This window comes from Pleurodeles waltl, chromosome 11 (genome assembly GCF_031143425.1).
Source record: "Pleurodeles waltl isolate 20211129_DDA chromosome 11, aPleWal1.hap1.20221129, whole genome shotgun sequence".
Lineage (NCBI taxonomy): Eukaryota > Metazoa > Chordata > Amphibia > Caudata > Salamandridae > Pleurodeles > Pleurodeles waltl.
The window spans coordinates 460548592-460565074 of NC_090450.1; the positions used below are offsets into that span (position 1 = coordinate 460548592).

Genomic DNA, 16483 nt, shown 5'->3' on the forward strand with positions numbered 1-16483 from the left:
CCACGTATCTCTTCTTCTGCGGCCCTTTGCGGAGATTTTCCACTCCAAACCAGGTACTTTGTGCTTGAAAGAGACTTTGTTGGCTTTTTAAAGACTTAAGACACTTTATATCACTTTTCAGTGATATCTCTACAATTTCAGATTGCATCTTTATTCGTTTTGACCTACAATTATCCTGATAAATATTATATATTTTTCTAAACACTGTGTGGTGTATTTTTGTGGTGCTATATGGTGGTATTGTATGATTTATTGCACAAATACTTTACACATTGCCTTCTAAGTTAAGCCTGTCTGCTCGTGCCAAGCTACCAAAGGGTGGGCACAGGATAATCTTGGATTGTGTGTGACTTACCCTGACTAGAGTGAGGGTTTTTGCTTGGACAGGGGGTAACATGACTGTCAACCAAAAAACCCAATTTCTAACATCCATTTTTATATTTTTTAGGGAAACCCCTCCTTTGCTACCCTTGCTCTTCTGTCACATGTGGCTCAGTTTTTAAAACGTTTGTATCTGTTTGAGCTAAATGCAAAATGTTCCCTATAAAAAATTACAAAATATGCTGCAAATGATAGATCATAAGGCAAGCGTGCTAAATCCAGTTATGCAGAGACCACGTGGCAACTACAGATGATTAACATTATTCCAGTGGCCCATCTAAGACTTGATGGTAAGCGATTCAGTGTAAAAGATCAGGCAGTCATAGAGAGGCGCACTGTAATTGATCAACCTTCCCTCCATTGCGCTCTACGAGATCATGTTGTGGAAAATTGCTCTGACTTTCACTGCATTTTTTCATACTTGCAGTGGGTGGTAATTTGATTACTTTTTCCATATATTTTTGGACACTGTACAAAACTAATGGTAAATCATATTGCTAATGCAAGACAGTCTGGGAAGGTCCTAAGTGAAATGTTCTACCGAGGTGCCTGATATGCTCCAGAAGCTGATAATGCAAAAGCAATTTTATCTAATTTTTTTCACTGCATAATGTAGGCAGTTTTTCTCCAGACTTAAAAATTATTTGAAACTGAGTATGTTCTGTTCAAGGGTCATAATTTGACAAATACGTGGTCCATTCCAATTGAATTCCTAGTGTATTGCAAAGTAGTATTGGAGCACACATTTTTTGAATAGTGCGGCTTAGCGAAGACCATGCATCTCCCTCTTCATTACATATTTCTTCATTAATTGTCTTGTTTTAACTGTATTCATTAGGTTCTCTTGTGCGCTAAGATGCAGTTTTCAGAGCGTTGCGAGTTATGATCAAACCCAGCAGAGGTGGAAAAAGTAAATTTTATTTTCTTCTGCAAACTTAGCTTTGGTTTACATTTTGTGAAATCTTTTTTTTCTGTTGTATGTAGTATGAATTCGGTCAGAGGGCATCAGAGCACTTTATAAGAGAATCAAACGTTACACATTTTTAGTCAAGGAGAGGATAAGCGATTATCCCAGAATCACAGAATTGTGAGCCAAACCCGGGATTCGAACCTGATTCCACAGGCAACAGCTCTAGCTACTGGGTCAGTTGATTTAAATTGTTGCACACTACGCGAATTTCAAACAGATCTGGGAAAGTGCAAAGAATGACAACAAAATATATATATATATATATATATATATATATATATATATATATATAGATAGATATTAACAAAAGTTGCATAAATATTCTACACAAATTCGTACACCACTAGTCAGAAATGACAAGAGCAAGCCTATTGTCAAGCCGTGGGTAAGATCACTGTACCAGAAGAATAGTGATATCCCAGTCCAGTGAAGATACACACCCTCGATTTTCTGATAACAAGGGATCCTCTACCTACTGCACCCTAAAAATGATTCAGCTATCAATGACCCAAAGTGGTTTTAAGTTGGGGATATTTGCAAATGTGTTGGAGAAGCCTCTCAATCTCTATCTCTGTCATCACCAAACGCTAGTTGTAAATTTGAAATCTGCAGATCATGGTACAGGCCAGTGTCTCTGAAATTACTTGAATGCTGCGGCAGAATCATTTGCATGACATACCACTGACTTAGTCCCAGCCTAATTGGCCTTCCAGAGGCGTTATTTTTTAAGGAATCTCCTGATTTCCTGGTGGGTCAGTCAGCCTTTAGGACACACCTCCACTGCCTCCAGCACCAAAAGCAGTTACAGCCACAGACAAGCACACAGAAGTTTGACAAAGTTAACTCCAGTCATACTTTTTAACAATTCCCTCGAGGTCCCACGAGTTTATAAATAGCTTTGAGTGCTGCCACCTGAGCTATGCCCTTAGGGCCTGTGGTTGTAGGCAGCTCTGCAGAAACACAAGAGAGCATACCTCTTAGGCAGCAGGAAAGAAACAGAGAGGATTGCGATGTGAAACAGCAAATGAGGTGCCATGGAAATGCTCTCAGAAACTTTCCATTTGGAACAAATAGCTGCAGGCATTAAATCCGAACAAACCTCAAAAAATTAGAATATTTGGCTTCATGGCTCTGTGCTCAAACCGCCATCCTTTAATGGCCATCATGAACTTAACTTGACGGTTTAAGGAATATAATTGCTTTCTTTTGTGAAAGTTTGACCATCTTCTTCGCTGCTCAGCTCTTCTGCTTTCTGGTTGGCCTCCTCGGTAACACCCCACACTCTCTCTCCTTCTGCCCCAGGCTCAGATGACACTGATGCATAGTTAATGCCACTGCAAGGAGACGCGAGGTGAATCAAGTAAATTTTTCCAATAACCGGAACGAGTTGGTGGTGATTTATAATTTAGCAAACCTTAGTATAGGCACACTCGGGCTGTAATTGTTTCATGCAAAATTCCTTACCTTCACTGTCCTATGGCAAATAAATGTTCCAGACAAAACTTTTCGGGCAAACAGAAAATGTACGAAATCTAATTAAGGAGATATTTTTTCCACCTGGATGTATTTTGTAAATTTCGCAATGCCTGAAGTTTTAACCCTTTCCACACTTCAACATAAACTGACAAGTGACCCAGAACCACCATGAACATGAAAATGTCATAGTTTTGTAGATGTGGGAAAAAAGACAACAAGGGCAGTTGGTTGCATATTTGTTCACTTCAACATTTTGCAGAAAGGAAAAAGCAAAGTGCCCATGTCTGTATCTAACAAATCAATTTTACAATTGCAAGTCTATTCTTCCTCCAGGCACGATCTCCCAACAGGGATGCCAGAAAACACTGTATTTCATCTATGCTCTTTGTAAAGTTGTGTGGAAAACTTTTCAATTTTTTTCAAACTTGATATTTACGAAGTTAAAAAATAGAGAAGTTGTGCAGTAAAATATAAGTTCAGATTTTTTTCGCAAGTTAAACGTTCTTGAGATGTTTTCATTTTATTTATTCCGGCAAAAATAGATGTGAAAAATCAAGTTAAGTTAAAGCAATTTTCCTAAAAAATATTGCTCGGGATTTAATAGTCCTACTGTTGGAAAATGGGTTATTGGTAGGGCAGGTAGGTACCTACACCTAGCAACAAGCCACTAACCTCCACATAGGTACAGTTAGGTCTCAGTAAATTAATCCCAGCTCAACCCTTGGTAGCTTGGCAACGAGCGTCAAGGCTTAACTTAGGAGACAAAGGGGGTCATTCTGACCCTGGCGGCCGGTGGCCGCCAGGGCCACCGACCACGGGAGCACCGCCAACAGGCTGGCGGTGCTCCCTTTGAGCATTCTGACCGCGGCGGTTCAGCCGCGGTCAGAAGCGGCAAGTCGGCGGGCTCCCGCCGACTTACCGCTGCTCGGGGGAATCCTTCATGGCGGCGGAGCGCGCTCCGCCGCCATGAGGATTCTGACCCCCCCTACCGCCATCCTGTTCATGGCGGGAAAGCCGCCATGAACAGGATGGCGGTAGGGGGGGTCGCGGGGCCCCTGGGGGCCCCTGCCGTGCCCATGCCAATGGCATGGGCACGGCAGGGGGCCCCCGTAAGAGGGCCCCGCAAAGTATTTCAGTGTCTGCCTTGCAGACACTGAAATACGCGACGGGTGCCACTGCACCCGTCGCACCTTCCCACTCCGCCGGCTCGATTACGAGCCGGCATCCTCGTGGGAAGGGAGTTTTTCCCTGGGCTGGCGGGCGGTCTTTTGGAGACCGCCCGCCAGCCCAGGGAAAAACTCATAATACCCTCCGCGGTCTTCTGACCGCGGAGCGGTATAATGGGGGCGGAATTCTGGCGGGCGGCCTCCGCCGCCCGCCAGAATCAGAATCACCCCCAAAGTGTAAAGCATTCAAATATCACAAAACAGTAAATAAATAAAACACAGGAAACAGTTTAAAAATCCAAAACCAATTTATAAAAATAGCTTATATTTTTATCTTTAAAATGACACAAAAACGATTAAAATCGGTTCAGGGGAACCGGAGATATGAATTTTTAAAGTATTATTATTTTCTAGCGCTTAGAAACAAAAAGCGCCAATCGGGTCATCTGGTTGCACCAGGACCGGGGCAAAGTCAAACTTTTAGGCCGACCGCGATGGAGCCCTGCTCGGCTACAAGTCGCGGGAGGCCTCGGTTAAAAAGTTACCTTCTGACTTAGTCTCTTTTTTGGATGTTTTTCTTTACCGGGACGAACCACGAAGTCAGGCCGGGTCGCGGTTGAGGCAAGCCGGCTAGAATTTCCGCGTCGGGTCGGTCACTTTATGGAGCTTTTTTTTCAAAAATTCTCCAATCTTTTCCAAACATCTGGGGCTTCACCCAGATGTTCTTTTAAGGTTCTTTTGGGGTCCACAGCTCACCCCAAGGGTCCAGAAGTTCTGTGATGGTCCTTGGGAAGTGCGGACTTCAACTCCCAGAATGCACCTGGCGCAAACTCCTTTTTGGCCACTGGACAGTGGTCAGCTGTTCACTTTTTCAGGAGTTGGTGCAGGGGACTCTGGATAGCAATTTTTCACCTGTAGCAAACAGGGAGTCCCTCCTTGAACCAGTTGAAGCCAGGCAAAGTCCTTCTTGTGGTGAAGCCCAAGTGTGCAGCTGGTGCAGTCTTTCTGAGTGCAGGGTCCAGGTGCAGGCCAGGGGTCCAGCAGGGCAGTCCTTCTTCTCCTTGTAGTTCCTTCTTCTTGAAATTTGGTGGGGATCTCAGGTGTGGGGGCAGGTCTGACAGTTTTATCCTTGCTCCTGGGTGAAAAGCAGGGGGGCCCTGGTTCTCCAATCAGGGACAGGGTCGTCCCCCTGTGATGACCACTTCCTGGGAAGTGTGGCAAAAATCCATCCCAGAAGGCAACAGTCTCTAAAAATCCAACATGGATGAATCTGATTTTTGGAGGTTACATCTGGCTGAGCCCACCCACTGGTGTGGCTAAAAATCATAAACACACCCCTCTCCTGCCCTCTCCTAATCTAATCAAGGGGGCACCTAATTGTCTGGGGTTGCAGGATGTGGGGGTGTTGCTGGGTGCTGCAAATGTCCTTCTCTGCCTTTGAAGACCAGTTTGGCAGCCCTCCCCCTTCCTGCCTCACCATCTGCTGAGGGGAGATTCTCTCCCCCAAGCACATTCCTTTGTGTGAAGCCTGGCCACTTCACACCTAATCAAGGCAGCCTGGCAGAAGCTGCTGCAGGCTGGCCAATCAGAGCACAGCAGCAAAAACAATGCAGAGCTGAAATTGGCAACTTTTTAGGTAAAGTCTAAACTTTTTACCTGGACAAGTTATATTAAATCCAACAACTGGAAGTTGTGGGATTTATTACAACAATCAATTTGATACCAAATTCTTGGTATGTAACATTTAAGGAGACTTTAAAATTTAAAATAAAGTCTGCCCATTCTAGCCTATGAAGGCCATTTACTTCAATGAGGGAAAAACGAATTTGGCGGTTTTTACCTCACCAGGGCTTATAAATCTATTTTTATAAAGTCCCTGCTTATAGTTACATGGCACCCAGCCCTAGGGGCACATAGGGCACACCTTAGGGGTGACTTATATGTAAAAATAAGGTAGTTTAAGACTTTGGAAGTACCTTTAATTCCAAAGTCGAATTTGCATATAACTTTAATTTAAAAGCAGCCAGCAAGGCAGGCTTGCTTTTAAAATGACACTGGGCACCTCAGCAGTGCACCTAGGTGTGCACCACCTATGCTGTGGTCCCTAAACCTACATGCCCTACCATATACTAGGGACTTATAGGTAGGTTAACTTAGCCAATTATAATTAGCCTAATTTGCATATCCATTTTACACAGAGCACTGGCCCTGGGACTGGTAAGCAGTACCCAGGGCACAGCCAAGAGTCAGTAACCACCAGTACCTATCCAGAAAGAGTGGGGGTGATCAGGCAAAAAAAAAGGACTTTCCTACACTGCCCCCCCCCAGATGAAAGGTGATGGGTACTAACCTACACCCTGGTAGTCCTCATCAGCTAAGTGGAAAAACCTGGAAAGGCCATCTGCATTGGCATGAGCAGTCCCAGGTCTGTGCTCCACTGTGAAGTCCATCCCCTGTAGGGAAATGGACCACCTTAACAGTTTTGGGTTCTCCCCCCTCATCTGCATCAACCATCTGAGAGGTCTGTGGTCCGTTTGTACACGGAAGTGAGTGCCAAACAAGTAAGGCCTCAACTTCTTCAGGGACCAAACCACAGCAAAGGCCTCCCTCTCAATGGCACTCCATTTTTTCTCTCTGGGGAGTAGTCGCCTGCTGATGAAGGCAACTGGGTGATCATGGCCCTCTTCATTAACTTGTGCTAACACTGCCCCAATCCCTTCCTCTGAAGCATCTGTTTGCACTACAAATTCCTTGCTATAGTCAGGGGCCAGTAACACTGGTGCTGAACACATAGCCTGTTTTAGGGTGTCAAAAGCTTTTTGACACTCTGGGGTCCAAATGACCTTCTTGGGCTGTTTCTTGGAGGTAAGCTCAGTTAGAGGGGCCACTATGGTCCCAAAATTTTGAACAAACCTCCTGTAATACCCAGTCAGGCCAAGAAAGGCCCTGACCTGAGTCTGGGTTTTTGGAGCCTCCCAATCCAGGATAGTCGGGATCTTGGGCTGGAGAGGTTGTACATGGCCTCCACCAACAAGGTGGCCCAGGTACACAACAGAACTTTGCCCTATCTGGCACTTGCTTGCCTTGATAGTCAGGCCTGCTTGAAGCAGGGCCTGAAGCACTTCCTTCAGGTGGACCAGGTGGTCCCTCCAGGTGGAACTAAATACAGCTATATCATCCAGATAAGCTGCACTAAAAGATTCCAACCCAGATAGGACTCTATTCACCAACCGTTGAAAGGTGGCAGGAGCATTTTTCATCCCGAAGGGCATCACCTTGAACTGAAAGTGGCCCTCTGGTGTGGAAAATGCTGACCTCTCCTTAGCTCTTGGACTTAAGGCAATCTGCCAATATCCTGAGGTCAGATCAAATGTGCTCAGGAATTTGGCAGCCCCCAACCTGTCAATGAGCTCATCAGCTCTAGGTAAGGTGTGAGCATCAGTGACTGCATTTAGACCTCTGTAGTCCACACAGAATCTTAATTCTTTCTTCCCACCTTGGGGATTAGCTTTGGGCACCAGTACCACTGGACTGGACCAAGGACTATCAGAGGGCTCAATTACCTTCAGGTCCAACATCTTAGCCACTTCAGCTTTGATGTTGGCCTTGACCTGGTCAGACAGCCTGTACAGCTTGTTCTTGACAGGCAAGCTGTCACCAGTGTCAACATCATGGACACACCAATTGGTGAGTCCAGGGGTCAGGGAGAACAGACTAGCAAACTGTCCCAAGACTTGCTTACAGTCTTGTTGTTGCTGATCTGTCAATTTGGGAGAGAGTACCACTCCCTCCACTGACCCATCTTTTGCCTTTGAGGACAGGAGGTCTGGCAGAGGTTCACCCTCCTCCTCCTTCCCTTCATCAGTGACCATCAGAATGGTCATGTCTGCCCTGTCCTGGTGGGGTTTCATCCTGTTTACATGTAGGATCCTGTGAGGATTCCTGGGGGTGCCAAGGTCCACCAAGTAGGTGACCTCACCTTTTTTCTCTAGGATTGGATAGGGCCCAGTCCATTTGGCCTGTAGTGCCCTAGGAGCCATGGGCTCCAAAACCCACACCAGCTGTCCTGGGTGATACTCAGGCATGGTAGCCTTTTGATCATGCCAGAGCTTCATGAGCTCCTGACTGGCCTCCAGGTTTCTGCTTGCCTTCTTCATATACTCAGCCATGCGAGACCGCAGGCCTAGTACATAATCCAGCACATTCTCCTTGGATTCCTTGAGAGGCTTTTCCCAAGACTCTCTCACCAAGCACAATGGGCCTCTTACAGGGTGCCCAAACAGTAACTCAAAGGGGCTGAATCCAACCCCCTTCTGTGGCACCTCCCTGTAGGCAAACAGCAGGCATGGGAGGAGGACATCCCATCTCCTCCTGAGTTTGTCAGACAAACCCATGATCATGCCCTTCAGGGTCTTATTGAATCTTTCCACCAGACCATTGGTCTGTGGATGGTAGGGTGTGCTGAACTTATAAGTAACACCACACTCCTCCCACATGGCTTTCAGATAGGCTGACATAAAGTTTGTGCCCCTATCTGAGACCACCTCCTTTGGGAATCCCACTCTGGTGAACACACCAAGTAGGGCCCTAGCCACTGTGGGAGCAGTGACTGTCCGGAGGGGTATTGCCTCAGGGTACCTGGTGGCATGGTCCACTACCACCACAATGTACCTGTTACCTGAAGCAGTTGGTGGGTCTAGGGGACCAACAATGTCAATCCCCACCCTCTCAAAGGGAGTCCCAACCACTGGCAGTGGAATCAAGGGAGCCTTTGGCTTGCCCCCTGTCTTGCCACTGGCTTGACAGGTGACACAGGAGCTGCAAAACTCCCTGACTTTTTCTGACATTTCGGGCCAATAAAAATGGTTGACCAGCCTGCTCCAGGTCTTGGTCTGTCCCAAATGACCAGCTAAGGGGATATCATGGCTTAAGGTAAGGAGGAATTCTCTATACTTTTGGGGGACCACTACTCTCCTAGTAGCCCCTTCTTTAAGGGCCCTTGCCTCAGTGTAGAGAACTCCATCCTCCCAGTAAACCTTGTGGGTATCACTGGTATCCCCTTGTTCTTGCCTGGCAGCAGTCTGCCTCAGGCCCTCAAGAGTGGGACACTCTCTTTGTCCCTGGCACAAATCTTCTCTGGTGGGCCCACCTGCCCCTTGCAGTTCTGCCAAGTCAGGCAGAGTTTGCAGGGAAGGTGTCCCTCCCTCAGAGTTCAGATCCTCCCCCTCAGGGTTGGATTCTTCCTGACCCTCTGTACTTGTTGGGGCTGGCAAGCCAGACCCAGTGCCTTTTCTCTTTTTTTTGGAGGCTTGGCCCATTGTTCCAGGGTCCAAGTGTCCAGCATTCCCCTGTTGTGCCGCCTGTGACCTGGTCACAGCACACACCCATTCAGGGAGGTCCAGCATCTGTGCATGGACCCTTCTTTCCACTTCTGACCACTCAGATGCTTCAAGATCATTCCCCAGTAGACACTCTACTGGGAGGGCAGGAGCTACAGCTACTTTTTTAGGGCCAGTCACACCTCCCCATTCCAGACTCACCATAGCCATGGGATGGAGTTTGGTTCTGGTGTCTGCATAAGTCACCTGGTGGAAGACACCAGGTAAGACCTGCTCTGGAGAAACCAGCTTTTCTGCGACCATTGTCACACTGGCTCCTGTATCTCTCAGAGCTTCCACTTCAGTCCCATTGACTTTAGGCCTCTGCCTATACCTCTCTATGATGGGAGGTAAGGTGGCCATAGTTGCAATGTCCACCCCACCCACGGATACTAAGGTGACCTCAGTGTACCCTGATTCCACCCCTGGGCCAACTTCCACCCCCAACCCTACACTAGCAATCCCCTGGGATTGCCCACCAGTGGGGGGCTTCTTGGAGCAGATAGCATCTCCTCTTTTATGTCCTGGCTGATGACAGTCAAAACACTTGCCGGCCTTAGCAAGCTCCTGAAACTTTCCTGCTTTAGCAGGATCATAATTCTTTCCCTGATACCCTTTCCCTTTAAAAGTGAATTGGCTCGGGGCTCCCCCTCCCTGAGAAGTTTTTGGGGACTCTTGTGAGGACTCTTTGGGTTTTTTGTCATCTTTCCCCTGGTTCTTCCCCTGAGAAGAACCATGTCCTCCCTTTTTCTGATCACCCCCTGGGGGTTTCTGGTTAACCCTAGTTCTTAACCAGTCATCTGCTGCCTCCCCCAGCTCTCTGGGGTTGGTCAACTTAGAGTCTACTAGATACTGGCGGAGCCTCTCTTGGACACAATTAGTTAGAAGGTGCTTCCTCATAATCAAATTGTACAGCCCCTCAAAGGTACTTACCCTGTTGCCCTGTATCCAGCCCTCCAGTGCTTTTACTGAAATGTCCACAAAGTCCACCCAGGACTGGGTGCTTGTCTTTTGGGTGTCCCTAAACTTAAGCCTATACTGCTCTGGGGTTAGACCAAACTTTTTAGTCAAGCAACTCTTCATACTGGGGTATGAGTCTGCATCCTCCCCACTCATGGTTAGGAGCCTATCCCTCCCAGAGTTGGGAACTAACTCCCAAAGGAGTGAACCCCAGTACTGAGGCTTGACTTTCCTCATCTGGAGGGCCCTCTCAAAGGCCCCCAGCCACTTATCTATGTCATCCCCCTCTACATAGGCAGGAACCACCCCTTTGGGTAATCTGGGGGCAAAACCCCCACCCAGGGACACCTCAGTTTCTTTCTCGCTGCCTCCATCTTTTTTTTCTTTGCTTGCCTACTTTTTCTTTTCTAGGGCAAGCTTATCTGCTTCCAAAGCTATGTAGGCTAGCTGGGCTTCCAGCTCTCTTTCTCTGATGGATGGGTTCTCTCCTCCTGAAAGGACCCCCTTCCTACCACTAGCTTTGGGTCTACCCCTAGTGACTGTATCCACTGAGGACCGTTCCTCCTCATCCTCACTTAGGCTCAGATGCCTTCCCTCCCCTGAGTGGTTAGAGCTTGCATCCTCCCTTCTTTCTCTCTCCTCTGGAGCTTCTTCTGACTCTACCTCTTGGGCCTCAGCCCATGCTGTCAGGGATGTGATCAGGATTTGCTTCCTGAGATCAGTGGTTGCAGGCAACCCTCTTTCAATACACAACCCCCTAAGCTGGACTACTGTCAGTGTGGATAGGCTAGCCAGATCAAGCTCCATGGTTCCCTAGTTTTGTGTCAACAAAAACTTTTTGCAAAAATTGGAAACAAGAATTTAGAAAAATTACAAAAATTCAATAATTGAAATTAATCCAAATTAAAAACAATTTTTGCACTATGACAATTTAAAGGATTTTTAATTTGTTTTACCTAAAACTGTAACGTGATATTGAACACAAGTACAGGATCCCGTCGCTGCTTCCAATTATGTTGGAAAATGGGTTATTGGTAGGGCAGGTAGGTACCTACACCTAGCAACAAGCCACTAACCTCCACATAGGTACAGTTAGGTCTCAGTAAATTAATCCCAGCTCAACCCTTGGTAGCTTGGCAACGAGCGTCAAGGCTTAACTTAGGAGACAAAGTGTAAAGCATTCAAATATCACAAAACAGTAATTAAATAAAACACAGGAAACAGTTTAAAAATCCAAAACCAATTTATAAAAATAGCTTATATTTTTATCTTTAAAATGACACAAAAACGATTACAATCGGTTCAGGGGAACCGGAGATATGAATTTTTAAAGTATTATTATTTTCTAGCGCTTAGAAACAAAAAGCGCCAATCGGGTCATCTGGTTGCACCAGGACCGGGGCAAAGTCAAACTTTTAGGCCGACCGCGATGGAGCCCTGCTCGGCTACAAGTCGCGGGAGGCCTCGGTTAAAAAGTTACCTTCTGACTTAGGCCCTCATTCTGACCCTGGCGGTCGGCGGAGAGACGGCGGTCGGACCGCGAACAGACCGGCGGTATTAAAAATGGCATTCTGACCGCGGCGGTCCCCGCCGCGACCGACCGCCACTTCTCCACTCCGACCGCCACGGCGGTCATGACCGCCGGGCTGGAGTTTGCGCACTCCGGCCCGGCGGTCGTCCCAAGACCGCCAAGGGTATTATGACCCTGCCTACCGCCGCGGTTTCTTGCGGGCGGGAACCGCCGTGCGAACCATGGCGGTAAGCACTATCGGGGCCAGGGAATTCCTTCCCTGGCACTGATAGGGGTCTCCCCCACCCCCCACTACCCACCCAAGTCCTCCCCCCACACCCTCCACCCCCCTGCCACCCCCTAGAGGTGGTACGAACCCCCTCGCCACCCCCACCCCGACATGCACATACATGCACCCCGACATGCACACACCCCCAACATGCACATATACACACCCCCTACACACACATACACAACGGGGACACATACCCGCACACATACATGCAGACACGCGCACCTGCCGAACAGCACACATTACCCATAGACACAGCAGCACCCCCCGCCCGCATACACGCACTCACACACCCCCTCTACACACTCACACGCACACCCCCATGCACGCCCACATCACACAACACCCCCCCACCCCCTCCCCTCACGGACGATCAACTTACCTTGTGCGTTGGTCCTCCGGGAGGCGACGGGAGCCATGGGGAGATGACCGCCAACAGAAGACCGCCAACAGAAGACCGCCACACAGAAATGTGGGTCGTAATACTGTGGGCGGTGTTCTGCTGGCGTGGCGGTGGAGGTTGACCAGTCTCCACATTCCCGCCGACCGCCAGTGTGGCTGCTGGCGGTTTCCTGGCGGAACGCTCCCAGCGGTCAGAATGCGCACAGCGGCATACCGCCGCGGTCGGCGGTCTTCACCGCGGCGGTAACTCGGCGGTCTTGCGAAAAGACCGCCAAGGTCAGAATGAGGGCCTTAGTCTCTTTTTTGATGTTTTTCTTCCCCGGGACGAACCTGCCAGTTGAATCCGACCTCCTGGAGCCCTTGTCCGGATACGCAAAGTCGGTTTCCTCGGTGGTGATTTTTACCTTCGGACTTAGTCGTTTTTTCGAGATGAAAATCCTTCGACCGGGGTAAACCTGGATCTTGATCCGACGTCCGTGGAGCCCTTCTCGGATACGATGGCTGGGAGGTCCCGGTCAACTTTTTACCTTTGGACTTAGTCTCTTTTTTGGATGTTTTTCTTTACCGGGACGAACCACGAAGTCAGGCCGGGTAACGGTTGATGCAAGCCGGCTAGAATTTCCGCGTCGGGTCGGTCACTTTATTGAGCTTTTTTTCAAAAATTCTCCAATCTTTTCCAAACTTCTGGGGCTTCACCCAGATGTTCTTTTAAGGTTCTTTTGGGGTCCACAGCTCACCCCAAGGGTCCAGAAGTTCTGTGATGGTCCTTGGGAAGTGCGGACTTCAACTCCCAGAATGCACCTGGCGCAAACTCCTTTTTGGCCACTGGACAGTGGTCAGCTGTTCACTTTTTCAGGAGTTGGTGCAGGGGACTCTGGATAGCAATTTTTCACCTGTAGCAAACAGGGAGTCCCTCCTTGAACCAGTTGAAGCCAGGCAAAGTCCTTCTTGTGGTGAAGCCCAAGTGTGCAGCTGGTGCAGTCTTTCTGAGTGCAGGGTCCAGGTGCAGGCCAGGGGTCCAGCAGGGCAGTCCTTCTTCTCCTTGTAGTTCCTTCTTCTTGAAATTTGGTGGGGATCTCAGGTGTGGGGGCAGGTCTGACAGTTTTATCCTTGCTCCTGGGTGAAAAGCAGGGGGGCCCTGGTTCTCCAATCAGGGACAGGGTCGTCCCCCTGTGATGACCACTTCCTGGGAAGTGTGGCAAAAATCCATCCCAGAAGGCAACAGTCTCTAAAAATCCAACATGGATGAATCTGATTTTTGGAGGTTACATCTGGCTGAGCCCACCCACTGGTGTGGCTAAAAATCATAAACACACCCCTCTCCTGCCCTCTCCTAATCTAATCAAGGGGCACCTAATTGTCTGGGGTTGCAGGATGTGGGGGTGTTGCTGGGTGCTGCAAATGTCCTTCTCTGCCTTTGAAGACCAGTTTGGCAGCCCTCCCCCTTCCTGCCTCACCATCTGCTGAGGGGAGATTCTCTCCCCCAAGCACATTCCTTTGTGTGAAGCCTGGCCACTTCACACCTAATCAAGGCAGCCTGGCAGAAGCTGCTGCAGGCTGGCCAATCAGAGCACAGCAGCAAAAACAATGCAGAGCTGAAATTGGCAACTTTTTAGGTAAAGTCTAAACTTTTTACCTGGACAAGTTATATTAAATCCAACAACTGGAAGTTGTGGGATTTATTACACAATCAATTTGATACCAAATTCTTGGCATGTAACATTTAAGGAGACTTTAAAATTTAAAATAAAGTCTGCCCATTCTAGCCTATGAAGGCCATTTACTTCAATGAGGGAAAAACGAATTTGGCGGTTTTTACCTCACCAGGGCTTATAAATCTATTTTTATAAAGTCCCTGCTTATAGTTACATGGCACCCAGCCCTAGGGGCACATAGGGCACACCTTAGGGGTGACTTATATGTAAAAATAAGGTAGTTTAAGACTTTGGAAGTACCTTTAATTCCAAAGTCGAATTTGCATATAACTTTAATTTAAAAGCAGCCAGCAAGGCAGGCTTGCTTTTAAAATGACACTGGGCACCTCAGCAGTGCACCTAGGTGTGCACCACCTATGCTGTGGTCCCTAAACCTACATGCCCTACCATATACTAGGGACTTATAGGTAGATTAACTTAGCCAATTATAATTAGCCTAATTTGCATATCCATTTTACACAGAGCACTGGCCCTGGGACTGGTAAGCAGTACCCAGGGCACAGCCAAGAGTCAGTAACCACCAGTACCTATCCAGAAAGAGTGGGGGTGATCAGGCAAAAAAAAAAGGACTTTCCTACACCTACCCATAGATTGGTGAATTCAGGAAATTCTAATTTTTCAAACTGTTCACTTTTCTTGCAATAGAAGAAACCTTTAATTAGACACTTGTTAGGATACGAATTGGCCTTTGACTTTAGTAAACCTTTAGAATTGTTCTTCTGTGTGCAAGAAAAGATTTGTTTTTAAGGCAGGCTCCATTTCCAGCTTTACTTTCTGCTTAACAAATTCAAATTGTTCTCCTTTTTTCTAGTATATGTAATCGCAGACACTGACTCAGTTCAATGATGCTCGCCTAGCTGTAGCTGGATATACTGCCTCTGATGCAATTTGCAGAGAAAGCTTATTTTTGACAATACAGCATTCCCAGTGGGGGATGTCGGAAGCATTAACAGTCAATAAAATACAAACAAACTAACAGTTTTTTTCTGAAAACAGATTGGCATAGTCTGAAAGCACGCTCTTGCTATGCCGTCTGTCTGAGCGTTCACCTAAGGGAGAATTAAATCCCTGCGAGACTGATAGTATACTGCAAATACATTAATTTATCATCATCAGTAAATTAGATTAATTTAATTGAAAGGGAATAGAACTGAACTGATTAACCAAATAGAACTCTAATTTAAGGGAAAAAACAGCCCCTGCTAATCCCTCAATTTTATTTGTAAACCTACAGTTTCAAAAGATGCTTCCAGCTATAATTTGTTTAAAGTTAATGTCTTCGTTAGATGAAGGTGGAACAAAGGGTCAGGTTTAAACGGTTATTCTTAATTTATTCTTAATTTACAATGGTACTATCAACCGTAAAATCTCTTCTGTCCTCCCTGCTAAATCTCTACATGCCATCTCGTCCTCTTGGCTCCAAAGCCCATGTCCTCTTCCAAATACCTTATATAACATGCTCTGCCAATGGATGGCGAAGAAAGAAAAACAGAAAAGCCTAGGACACACCAGCTTCATTTTGTAGATGCTTGCATCACACAAGAGTACCTACAGAATGTTTTTTTTCTTCTATTTTTATGTAGTGATCTGAGTTGGATCGCATGTAAAAGAAACAAGCATTGGGCATGCCAATAGGTCTGACTTTATAAGAAAGTTGTATAGCAATATAAGGCATTACAAGAAAATAGTATTGGGATGAATATATATTTGTATGGAAGCAAAAAACGGTATATTAAAAATGGTTCAGGCAGAAAGGTCTGGTGACAGTTGCATTGACAAGTCAGACCTAAATATCCATGTAGGTTAAAAATAAAAATGATCTTGTTAACTAGGCATTAAAATGTCATGTGTGTGCCCCTGAAAGTTCTATCTGTAAGGGCAAGCACTTTTTCATGGATGCATGCAACTTCACACAACTACTTCAAAAAACATATACTCCTGGCTCCCAATGTGTGGGCAGAGCCAAATTCCTACCTTGGTAAAGCTCTCATAGTTGTCTGGAAACAGCTGCGCTCTCAGGCCAGACCATAAAAAGTAGCACAAAAGTGACTTTTTTTTAGGTGGCCAAGCAAAGCGGAGGGTGGCAGAGGGGATGACCCAAAGCAGAGGGCGTGAGTGGTGAGGAAACAACAAGGAGGGCCAATGGGGAGGTTGAAGCAACACAGAGGATGAAGGTGAAAGAAGAGAAAGAGACATGACGCTGACAGAGCAAGCCAGACATGCATAAGAAGCA

At 47.0% G+C, this 16483-nt stretch overlaps 1 protein-coding gene across 3 annotated transcripts in view; it reads right to left on the reverse strand.

Moving 5' to 3' along the window:
• Positions 1-16483, reverse strand: part of UNC5D (unc-5 netrin receptor D) — a 1240412-nt gene that overhangs the window by 155055 nt on the left and 1068874 nt on the right. The window lies entirely within an intron of this gene.